The sequence below is a fragment of the Aotus nancymaae genome, unplaced genomic scaffold, assembly GCF_030222135.1.
Source record: "Aotus nancymaae isolate 86718 unplaced genomic scaffold, 86718_ANA_hifiasm-v0.15.2.pri h1tg000029l, whole genome shotgun sequence".
Lineage (NCBI taxonomy): Eukaryota > Metazoa > Chordata > Mammalia > Primates > Aotidae > Aotus > Aotus nancymaae.
In genome coordinates, this window is record NW_026988442.1 from 59990745 (window position 1) to 60003783 (window position 13039).

Below are 13039 nucleotides of genomic sequence, written 5' to 3' on the forward strand. Positions count from 1 at the left end.
AATAGAGGCTTTCCAGTTGGCTGGGCATGGTGGCTCAAACCTGTAATCTCAGCACTTTGGGAGGCCGAGATGGGAGGATTGCTTGAGGCCAGGAGTTCGAGGCCAGCCTGCTCAACATAGTGAGACTCCAAATCTTTAAAAAATAAAAATAAATAAGGTTTTCCAGTACCTTTACATTAAGTCAGTGACATGCTGATTACATTTTGGTCTTGAAGCTGGCTACTTTTTTAAAAAAATTGAGGTGAAATTCACATGAAATTAACCATTTTAAGGTGAACAAGTCAGTGGCATTTTGCCATTAAAAGTTTGGCAAAAACTGCAATTACTATTGCACCAACCACAATTCATTCACAGTGTTGGACAGGCATGACCTCTAATTCCAAACTAGACCTTTTTGTGTCTGGCTTCTTTTACTTAATGGTTTTGCAGTTCATTTCTATTGTAGCATATATCGGTATGTCATTGCTTTTTATGCCTGAAAATACTCCATCGTATAGATCAGAATGTGTTTATTAATCTTTTGGTGAATACTTGTGCTATTTTTACTTTTTTTTTTTTTTTTTTTGAGATGGAGTCTTGCTCTGTCACCCAGGCTGGAGTGCAGTGGCATGATCTTGGCTCACTGCAAACTCCACCTCCCGGATTCAAGTGGTTCTCCTGCCTCAGCCTCCCGAATAGCTGGGATTACAGGTGCATGCCACCACACCCAGCTAAGTTTTGTACTTTTAGTAGAGATGGGGTTTCACCGTGTTGGCCAGGCTGGTCTCGAACTCCTGACCTCAGGTGATCCACCTGCCTCAGCCTCCCAAAGTGTTAGGCTTATAGGCGTGAGCCACCGTGCCCAGCCTATTTTTACTTTTTGTTGTGAATACTGCTGCTATGAATGTACATGTGTACATGTATATGAATAACAGTTTTTAATTCTTTTAGATACGTAAGAGTAGAAGTGTTGGGTCATATGGTAATTCTACATTTAACTTTTTAAGGAACTACCAAACTTTTCCACAGAGGAACCATTTTACATTTCCACCAGCAATACACAAGGCTTGCAGTTTCTCCACATCTCTGCTGACATTCGTAAATTTCCATTTTTTTATTATAGCCATACTACTGGCTATGAAGTTGACACCTCATTGTGGCTTTTATTTGCATTTTCCTAATGACCAGCAGTGTTGAGCATCTTTTCATACGTTTGCTAGCCACTTGGATGTCTTCTCTAGAGAAATGTCTAAGTCCTTTGCCCATTATTTTGTCATGTTTTGAAGTGGGGTCTTGCTGTGTTGCCCAGCCTGGCTTCATCTCCTGGGCTTAAGTGATCCTTCTGCCTCAGCTTCCTCGGGAGCTGCCTTTGCTCATTTTTTAATCGAGTTTTTTGTCTCTGTTGTTGAGTTGTTTTGATGATGTTCTTTGATACGCCAAAGCTTTAAATTTTGGTTAGGTCTAGTTTATTTCTTATTTTATTGTTCTTTTTTTTTTTTTTTATTGCTCTTGCTTTTGGTGTTGTATCTAAGAATGCATTGCCAAATCTAAGGCCATGAAGATTTCCTCCTTTGTTGTCTTCTAAGATTATTATGGTTTTAGCTGTTGTAATTAGGTTGTTGATCCATTTGAGTTAATTTTTGTACATGGTATGAGGTATAGCATCCAACTTCATTTTTTTGCATATTGGTATCCATTTGTCCCAGCACCACTTGTTGAAGAGACTATTATTTTACCAGCTACTTTTTGACACTACTCTTAACATACCCTAGTGGTGGTCAGTTCTAGGACCTAGGTTGTTCAGCTGCGATGCATCAAACCCATAGCTGTATAATTTGCATTTCTAAGAGAGGACAGCTTCATCCTAATCTGATCACTTCTATCACATGCCTAAAGGGGAGACAATGTTATCTTGTTAGGGTGTAGCTTTCATGGTGTCTGGGAACAGGTATGTTAGGTGTGAGGGTAGAGATGGTTCTTAACTGTCACATAGGTTTGTTCTCCAAGTAACTTCAGACATGTAGTGTATTGTGAAGAGTACATTGTCTAAATAGAAAAAAGAGAGACTTTGCACCCTAGCCAAAAATAATCTTTATCATACTTCTTCTGCCTTGGGAAACCCTCCCCAGAGTTTTTCATCTGCATGTTATTGGTCAGAACTGTGTGAAAGGACTGCACTTAGTGGCACATGCCTGCGGGAAGGTGAGAATTTTGCTTTTCATCCTGTATCTAGAGAAGGCAAAGGAGAATATGTCTGGGGAAATGTAGAGTGAAACAGTCGATAGTATCTGCCAGAGACAGACCTGTTGAAATGTGTTTACAACATGGTGTTACTATTTTGTGTGACTGGTAATTGAAGTTGAATTGGTCTGTTGCAATTCCATGACCAAATAAACTCTTGTTAAGATTCTCTAATAAAAGCATACCATAGTTTTTTTAGTCTAGAAATAACATATTTACATCTGACCTCATATAACTAGGACTTTTTTTTTAAAACACTTTGCTAGGAGACACAGAGAAAGCCTGGGAAATTAAGAGGGAGATAAAAGCTTCAAACTGCCTCTGTCTCTTCTATTTCGAAACAGATAAAAAAGTTAGCCTGACGTGGTGGCTCATGCCTGTAATCCCAGCACTTTGGGAGGCCGAGGTGGGCAGATCACAAGGTCAGGAGATTGAGAACATCCTGGCTAATATGGTGAAACCCCATCTCTACTAAAAATACAAAAAAATTAGCTGGGTGTGGTGGTGCATGCCTGTAATCCCACTCGGGAGGCTGGGGCAAGAGAATGGCTTGAACCCAGGAGGTGGAGGTTGCAGTGAGCTGAGATCGCACCACTGCATTCCCGCCTGGGCAACAGAGCAAGACTCTATCTCAAAAAAAAAAGTTAAAGATTTATTAGCATTCATTAATTTATTCAATAACATTGTACACTGGGATGCTAAGAATTTGCATTTCCAAGCCAAAGTTCTATTTATGGTTTCACCATGCACTAACTAGTTGCAAAACATCAGACATTCCTCTTTGATTTTAAGACCACTTTCATATACATTATCTTTGAATTCTCATAGTTCCTGTTAGGTAGAAAAGTAGGTGAAGAGGTTAAATAGCTTTCACAACGTCACATGCAGTGACAAAGTGGGAATTACAACCTAGGCTCTATTTGATGCTAAGAATGTGTCCTCACTATACTAATGAGACTGTTATCTAGAAAGAATTTCTGTATTAAGGTTGTTAGAATCTTTCAGCTCCCTTTCTCACAACTCACTGAGATGGATAGGGCTGCAAAGGGTTCAGTAGTTATAAAATGCCTTCAGATGGGAGAATGCTAATGCAAGGAAGAGCCTTAGAGTGGATAGATCTATTTAATGTGTGCATTGTAGTACAGTTAGTTCTGTCACAGATGGCTGATGAGACCAGAGCTTGATGCAAACAGACTGACTCTTTCTGAGAATCCGTGTGGTTCTGTCACACAGAATGGGTCAAACATCTGGCAAATGGGCGCTCAAGGTTTCAGAGTACTGTTTTCTGAACAGAAAAGAGCTAAATTCAAGGAATTGCTGTGAGGAAAAAGCAGGTGACTACTTGAGGCTAATTTAGTTGTGAGGAGAGTAGTTCTGAGTTGAAGCCCACACATATAGCCTGGTTTCTTCAAGAACCAAGAACCGAGATTGCTGAGAAAACACATCTCGCCTTCGCTAGGGTTCTGTTCTATTGTGGATGATGGCTAAGCTCTAGAATCACATTTAGGGTCTTCATGAGCTCTCCCTGGCAGCTTTTCTAAACTCTTCTTCCACTCTCACATACACTCTAGACTTTAGCCACCAAACCCAAAATTCCTCAGGTGACAATTTGACGTTTTTGGTACCTGTCTGGCCCTGTTATTTTTTTCTGTCCAGAATACTTTTGTCCCCCTAATAAATTATCCTTTCAAGTGTCAGCCCAAATATCACTGGTCCCCAAACCATGCTGTGATTCTGAAGTAGCTTGTAACCACGTTACAGTGGATGCCCTGTCGCATTGGAATGTAGTTGGCTCACTCAGCCTGCATTTCTAAACCATCTCTTTACTTAGATTCCCCTTAAGGAAGTCAGTAGGTAAGATAATAATACTTGCCTTCCCAGACTCTTGGAGCCAAGGGTGGCCACATAACATGGTTATGGCCAATGAGATTTAGCTGAGCGTTCCTGGGGAGAACATCCTAGGATGAAAGAAAACACTTTTTTCTTTTTTTGAGACAGAGTCTTGCACTGTCACCTGGGCTGGAGTGCAATGGCGCTATCTCAGCTCACTGCAACCTCTGCCTCCCTGGTTCACATGATTCTCCTGCCTCAGCCTCCCAAGTAGCTGGGATTACAGGTGCACAGCACCACATCTGGCTAATTTTTTGTATTTTTAGTAGAGACAGGGTTTCACTATGTTGGCCAGACTGGTCTCGAACTCCTGACCTTGTGATCCGCCCACCTCGGCCTCCCAAAGTGAAAAAACTTTTAAAGAAAAGCTCTTTCTACTTCTGCATTAGAAAGCACATGTAATGCCAGGAGATATAGCAATCATGTGACCATGAGAAAGCAAGTTATGATGGCTCAGAAACACTGAAGGTGTCTGGCTCCTTGGATGACATATTCAAGTGGCTGTTCCAGTTCTAGACTGTTCTGAATTTCTTCATATATGACAAGGAAAAAAAAAAAAGCCTCTATCTGTTACCCTTAGTGGTCTAAACTATGGTTGGTACAGTTTTGCTATTCGTATCTGAAAGCATTTCTACTCCCACTACATCTATAAAAGCCTTCAGACTTTTACTCATTGTAGTTACTGGGCCTAGCACGGGCACATAAAATATTTGTGGAATAAAGAGTGAAAATTGATTTAGCACCTGACAATGCCTGGTATTTAGTAAATTTGAGTTTTCTTTGACCTCATCCATGTACTTATCATCATTCTATTTTAACATTTCTGAAATTGAGATTTGGCTGGGCATGGTAGCTCACACCTAAAATCCCAGCCTTTGGGAGGCCGAGGCTGGCAGATCACCTGAGGTCAGGAGTTCGAGACCAGCCTGGCCAACATGGCAAAAACCCATCTCTACTAAAAATACAAAAATTAGCTGGGTGTGGTGGCAGGCGCCTATAATCCTAGCTACTCAGGAGGTTGAGGCAGGAAAATTGCTTGAACCCAGGAGGTGGAGTTTGCAGAAAGCTGAGATCATGCCACTGCACTCCAGCCTGGCCAACAAGAGCAAAACTCCCTCTCAAAAAAAAAAAAAGAAATCAAGATTTATTTTACAGTGGGTAAGATTTCATTTTATTCTCTTAAAGCTATTTAATCATTGACACATCTGAAAATCCACAATGTTTTAGAATCAAAGGAATATGGCATTACTTTATCAAGAATCAAAGGGGGACCCAGGCGCGGTGGCTCACCCCTATAATCCCAGCACTTTGGGAGCTGAGGCGGGTGGATCACTTGAGGTCAGGTCAGGAGTTCAAGACCAGCCTGGCCAACATGGCAAAACCCCATATCTATGAAAAACACAAAAATTAGCCAGGCATGGTGGCACACACCTGTAATCCGAGCTACTTGGGAGGCTGAGACATGAGAATCGCTTGAACCCAGGAGGCAGTGAGCTGAGATCACACCATTGTCTTCTAGCCTGTGTGACAGAGTGAGACTCTGTCTCAATAAAAACAGAAAAAAGAAGCAAAGGGGAGTTAGGGTCTGGTTTAAGGGTCAGAAAACCCAATGGCTTTGCTTTGTTTTGTTTTTTAAATGTCTTAGGCTTTGTGGTGCACAACTATAATCCCAGCACTTTGAGGGGCCAAGGAACTTTCCTTGAGCCCAGGAGTTTTACCAGCCTGGGCAACATAGGGATATTAAAAAAAAAAAAAAATTAGCCAGGTCTGGTGGCATAGCTATAGTCTCAGCTACTTGGGAGGATGAAGTAGGAGGATCATTTGAGCCTGGGAGGTTGAGACTGCAGTGAACCATGATCATGCCACTGCACGATCAAGACTCTGGGCAGGACTCTGTCTCAAAAAAATATATATATATGGTAGTGTCCCTAGTGCTCATCAAACAATGCTCCTTTCTCCATTCTGAGTCTAGGGATTGCAGCAGAGGCAAAAGTACAGTGAACATTTCTTTCTGACATGTGACAGAAAACTATCATAGCAAAATAGGGCAAGAATTTTAATATTTGGAACCTTCATATTTCAGCACCTTAATTTGAACCTGTAAAATAATACTTCCTTCAAATATTATAGAAAACTTTGCATAATTTATGATAACCACCCAAAATGACAGAATGAAGATGAAGGATAGAGGTGATTATATATATATATATTTTGTTTTTTGTTTTGTTTTTTTTTTTGAGACGGAGTCTCACTCACTCTGTGGTTCAGGCTGGAGTGCAGTGGCACTATCTCGGCTCAGTGCAACTTCCACCCCTGAGGTTTGAGCGATTCTCCTGCCTCAGCCTCCCAAGTAGCTGGGACTACAGGCATGTGCCACCATGCCCGGCTAATTTTTGTATTTTTAGTAGAGATGGGGTTTTACAATGTTAGCCAGGATGGTCTCGATCTCCTGACCTTGTGATCTGCCCACCTCTGCCTCCCAAAGTGCTGGGATTGCAGGTGTGAGCCACCACGCCCAGCAGAGGTGATTATATTTTACAGTTGTCTGTTTTAAGCATATTATCCTTTGAGTGGAGGACTGTATTGTTTGCAGCTTTTTACTCTCCCCTTTTTTTGTAAGAGGACTGTTTATATTTGTCCATGCACTTGACTTCTAGAGTATTATGTCCTCATTCAGTGATTTTGGAATTGGTTGTATGTCTATGTCAGACGTTGGCCAAAGGGATATGAGCAGATGCAACAGATGCCTACATCTAAGCAGAAGCTTAAGAGCCATCATGAACTTCCTGTAGCTCTCTAGCGTCTGCTCTCTCCAGAGCCAGTATGTTCCAGATTGTGGCTGCTCCTCCAACCTGGGCCTGGGAATGGGAAGACAAGGGGAACAGAGCTACAGTGTAGACCAGAGCAGCAAGCTATGGTGGTGTAATCCACTGAGATTTTAGAGTTGTTACCATAGCAAAACTGGCAAATATGCCTGGAAAAATAAATGTAGGTTTTAAAATGTAAATTAAATTTAAATGAGCTAGTAGGTAGCATCTTAATATAATTCACCACTTAAAAGATGTATATGATTCATCTTCACAGTGACTATACTTACAATTTTGATTTTGGATTTTATTTCCCTTACCAATCTGAATCATTTGTGTTTTTCAAAATTGTACGACTGGGTGTAGTGGCTCACATCTCCAGGCTTTGGGAGGCCAAGGCGGGAGGATCACTTGAGGCCAGGAGTTCAAGACCAGCTTGGGCAACATAGTGAGATCTATCCCTACAAAAGATTTTAAAATTACCTAGATGTGGTGGTGCACGCCTGTAATCCTAGCTACTCAGAAGGCTGAGGTGGGAAGATGATTTGAGTCCAGGAGATTGATGCTGCAGTGAGCTGTGATCGCACCATTGCACTCTTGCATGGTGACAGAGTGAGAGCCTGTCTCAAAAAAAAGAAAAATTTGTACCAAGAGAATTGCATTTTTACTTTGTTGTTGTGGTTTTGTTGTTCATTTTCTGTTTTTGTCTTTTTTTAAAGACTAGGTTTCCGCTGTGCGCATGGCTCACACCTGTAATCCCAGCACTTTGGGAGGCTGAGGTGGGCAGATTATGAGGTCAGGAGTTCAAGACCAGCCTGACTAATGTGATGAAACCCCTTCTCTACTAAAAATACAAAAATTTGTAGTCCCAGCTACTCAGGAGGCTGAGGCAGATGAATCGGTTGAACCTGGGAGGTGGAGGTTGCAGTGAGCCGACATCATGCCATTGCACTCTAGCCTGGGAGACAGAGCGAGACTCTGTCTTAAATTAAAAAAAAAAGAAAAAAAAAAAGACCAGGCACAGTGGCTCACGTCTGTAATCCCAGCACTTTGAGAGGCCGAGGTGGGCAGATTATGAGGTCAAGAGATCGAGACCATCCTGGCCAACATAGTGAAATCTGTCTCTACTAAAAAGACAAAAAAAAAAAAAAAAAAAAAAAAGGTGGGCTTGGTGGCATGCACCTGTAGTCCCAGCTACTCAGGAGGCTGAGGCAGGAGAATCACTTGAACCCGGGAGGCAGAGGTTGCAGTGAGCCAAGATCACGCCATTGCACTCCAGCCTGGGCGACAGAACAAGACTCCATCTCAAACAAAAAAGAAAGACCAGATCTGGTCTCATTCTGTCACCCAGGCTGGAGTGCAGTGGCACAACCATAGCTCACTGCAGCCTTGAACACCTGGGTTCAAGAGATGCTCCCACCTCAGCCTCTCAAGTAGCTGGGACTACAGGCACACACCACTATGCCCAGGGTTCACTGGGTTTTATAACATGTAAATTTTTTAGGGTTAGGAAAGTAAACATTTTAAATCCATTTCTTGAAAATTTAACCTTTAATATCCTAAAAGTACATGGGTTATGTGTCTTTTGAACAGATTTTCAGTTTGGACCAGAACACTGGGGAAGGGGAAGAGGTAATTCTGGAGAAATTCTTTAGAACAAGAGAAAATAGATCCTCCAAGATGAAAACTCTGAAAATCAATGCCATGGTTAGTTGGACATAAATGTAAGACGTCAATTATACAAATCTATAATATGCAATTAAGCACCTGTGCCACTGTTGTGATTTTTGTATGCTCCTAGATTAAGAATACAACATTCTACATGCATGGACCCTAGACAAAATGTGTTTTGATTTAATTTTTAATTCAGAAACACATTGTCATCTTATATTCCTGAGCTCTTGAGTTCTGCAAATCACTTTTTTTTAATGGCTCTTTGGACAAGACTTTGACTTTAGGAAGCACTTAACAAAAGTGTTTATCAAGTGACAATAAAGTTTATGAAGAGAGAATCTGTAGCTGACAAAGCGATCCAGCCGTGTCGAGTGTTTTAGGAAATCAGCAGAGTCTAATAGCAGTCACTTGCTCTCGAGCAGTTCATTCTCTTGAGCTCAGCTTCTTAATTTGCTAAATGTGGAGTTTGTTCTAAACAGTTACTAAATTCCCTTCCAGCTCTAAAATTTTAGAATTTTGAAAAATAAATTTGTATTTTGGAATAGTTTTATATTTATTTACAAACAATTGCTAAGTTAGCACAGAAAATTCTACACCTAGCTTCTACAATTATTAACACCTTCTCATGGTAAATTTGTCACAGTTTGGGCCAATATTATACATCATTATTAGCTAAATCTCGTATTTTATTCCGGTTTTCGTGGCTTTTACCTAATGTCCTTCTTCTGTTCCAGGATCCCATCCAGGATAAACGTCACAGTTAGTCATGTCCCCTCAGGCCACTTTTGGCTCTGACAGTTCCTCAGACTTTCCTTGTTTTTGATGACCTTGACAATTCTGAGGCGTACTAGTCATATATTTGTAGAATGTCCTCAATTGGGATTTGTCTGACATTTTCCTCATGATTAGACAGAGGCTGTGGGTTTTCACCCCGGAAGTGCCTTCTCGTCACATTCTATCAAGGGCACGTACTATCAATCTGACATTGCCGTTGATGTTGATCTTGATCACCTGGCTCAGGCAGTGTTTGTGGAGTTTCTCCACTCCCTGCTTTCCCCTGTACTCTTTGGAGGTCACTATATGCAGCCCACACTTTACAGGGTGGGAAGTTATTCTTCTCCTCCTTGAGGGTAGAGTTTCTACATAAATTATGTGGAATTTTCCACATGGGGGGTTTGTCTCTTTTCTCCCATGTATTTATTTGTTTGATGGTTTATTTTTATCACTATGAACTCATGGGTATTTCTTTTGTACTTTGGGTTTTATTTTCAATACCACTTTTATTACTCAAATGATACGATCTTTGGCCATTGGGAGCTCTTTCAGTTTAGTTTGCTCGTATTTCCCTTTGACGTGCCCCACCATGTAGTTTTGATTTTGGGGTTCTTTATTTAAGGCACTTACCTGGGCCAGGCGTGGTGGCTCACACCTGTCATCCCAGCACTTTGTGAGGCTGAGGTGGGCAGATCACCTGAGGTCAGGAGTTTGAGACCAGCCTGACCAACAGGGGGAAACCCCATCTCTGAAATAAAGATTTTTTTAAAAAAAGCACTTACCTTACTTTCTGGCACTGTAAGATGCTCCAGACTCCTCTTGTATGTTTCCTGCCCCAGTCCTAGAATTAGCCATTTGTCCAAGGTTGCCCTGATTTCTTCTATTACAGGATAGCATTACAAACCAACATCTTGGTACTAGATGTATTTGTTGCTACTAAGGGGTCATTGCTTCTAGGCCCTTGGCTGAAAGCAAGAAAAAAATATATATGTATGCTAGCCCATGTATATACAGCTATCTATAAGCATTTCTTCTTCTTTTTTTTTTTTTTCAAGACGGCTTCTCGCTCTGTGGCCCAGGCTGGAGTGCAGTGGCACGATCTCTCTGCCTCCCGGATTCAAGCAATTCTCCTGCCTCAGCCTCCTCCCGAGTAGCTGGGACTACAGGCACGCACCACCACGCCCAGCTAATTTTTGTATTTTTAGTAGAGACGGGCTTTCACTATGTTGGCCAGGATGGTCTCGCTCTTTTGACCTGGTGATCTGCCTGCCTTGGCCTCCCAAAGTGCTGGGATTTCAGATGTGAGCGACCGTGCCTGGCCATTTTGTTGTTGTTGAGACGGAGTATCACTCTGTCACCAGGCTGGAATGCAGTAGTGCTATCTCGGCTCACTGCAACCTCCAATTCCCTGGTTCAAGCAACTGCCTCAGCCTTCCAAGTAGCTGGGATTACAGGCATGCACCACCACACTCAGCTAATTTTTTTTTTTGTATTTTTAGTAGAGACGGGGATTCACCGTGTGAGCTAGGATGGTCTTGACCTCCTGACCTAGTGATCAACCCTTGTCGGCCTCCCAAAGTGCTGGTATTACAGGTGTGAGCAACCATGCCTAGCCTTTTTTGTTTTTCTGAGACTGAGTCTCACTCTGTTGCCTAGGCTAGAGTACAGTGGCTTGATCTTGGCTCACTACAACCCCCGCCTCCCAGGTTCAAGTGATTCTCGTGCCTCAGCCTCCTGAATAGCTGTGATTACAGGCATGCACCACCATGCACAGCTAATTTTTGTATTTTTAGTAGAGACATGGTTTCGCCATGTTGGCCAGGCTGGTCTCCAACTGCTGACCTCAGGTGATACCTACCTCAGCCTCCCAAAGTGCTAAGATTACAGGTGTGAGCCACTGTGCCTGGGCAAATATTTCCTTTTAAAAAGTTAATTTTTTTTTGAGACAGAGTCTTACTCTGTTGTCCAGGCTGGAGTGCAGTGGCACAATCACAGCTCACTGCAGCGTCAACCTCCCAGGCTCTAGTGATCCTCTCATCTCAGCCTCCTAAATTGCTGGGACTACAGGCACACACCACCATGCCCTTCTAATTTAGAAAAACAGTTTTTTTGTAGGGATGGGTCTCACTATGTTGCCCAGGCTGGCCTTGAATTCCTGGGCTCCATTGATCCTACTGCCTCAGCATCCCAAAGTGCTGGGATTACAGGCCCCATGGCATAGGGCCCTATACATATTTCTGTATATAACCATCTGTATCTATAAAGCTGCCCTAGAGTTCATGCAGGTTCTTTGTCTGTTACCACATGGATCATTACCAGCTACCCTTGAGTTCATGCAGACTCTCGAGTCCATTACCACATGGATCATTCTCGTCTCCTCTCCTTGCTTCTGTGTAACCTTCCACTCCAACAGTGGGAACCCAGGCCCCCATCATTTGCTGTCTGTAATGAATTGTTGAGTTCCAGTGTATACACACAGTTATTTCACAATAGTTAACCTATACTCCTCAGAAACAAATTTATCAGCTGTAGTACAGTGCTTAGGCACAGTTCCTTTTAGTCTTACAGGTGCTACTCATTTCTAGGGTTACTTAGGCCAGCACTCCACATTCTTCAGTGACATTGTTTAATATATTTATAATACAGTTATATCACATTCTGCATTCCATCCTGATCTCTCAACATCCTCAGTGGTTTTCTTTTTATTCACACACATTGACGCTTACTTTATGCTGTGAAGTTCTATAGGTTTTGAAAGATCCATATCAGGTATCCATCATTACAGTATCATACAGAATAGTTTCATCATCCTTAAAACCCCCCCATGCTCTACCTATTCAACCTGTGATCTCCATCACCCCCTCCAGAACCACTGATCTGTTTATTGACTTTATAACTTTGCCTTTTCTAGAATCCCAAATAACATACGGCCTCAGACTGGCTTTTTTCATTTACCAATATGCATTTAAGGTTTATCCATTTTTTTAATGGCTTGATGGCTGAATAGCATTTTATCACACGCTTAGACCATGCTTTGTTTATTCATTCACCCATTAATGGACACCTTGGTTGCTTCCAGTTTTGGGTTATTCTGAATAAGCTATTAAACATTTGCATGTTGGTCTTTGTGTGGATGCAGATTTTTAGATCAGTTGCATAAATACTTAGGTTCTTGATTGCTGGATTGTATAAGATGGTTTTAGCTTGTTAAGAAACTGCCAAGAAACTGCTGAAGTATGCTCCTAAGTGGCTGTACCATTTAGCATTTCCATCAGTGATGAATGAGAGTTCCTGTTGCTCCTTATCCTTACTAGCCATTGCTATTGTTTTTTTTGGGGGGGGTTTTCTTTTTTTTTTTTTTTTGAGACAGAGTCTCACTCTGTCCCCCAGGCTGGAGTGCAGTGGCACAATCTTGGCTCACTGCAACTTCGACCTCCTAGGTTCAAGCAGTTCTCCTGCTTCAGCCTCCTGAGTAGCTGGGATTACAGGTGCACATCACCATGCCTATTTTTTTTTTTTTTTTGTATTTTTAGTAGAGATGGGGTTTCACCATGTTGGCCAGTCTGATCTCGAACTCCTGACCATGTGATCCATCCACCTTGGCCTCCCAAAGTGCTGGGATTACAAGTATGAGCCGCAGCACAGGGCCGCTATTGTCATTTTTATGTTTAGTC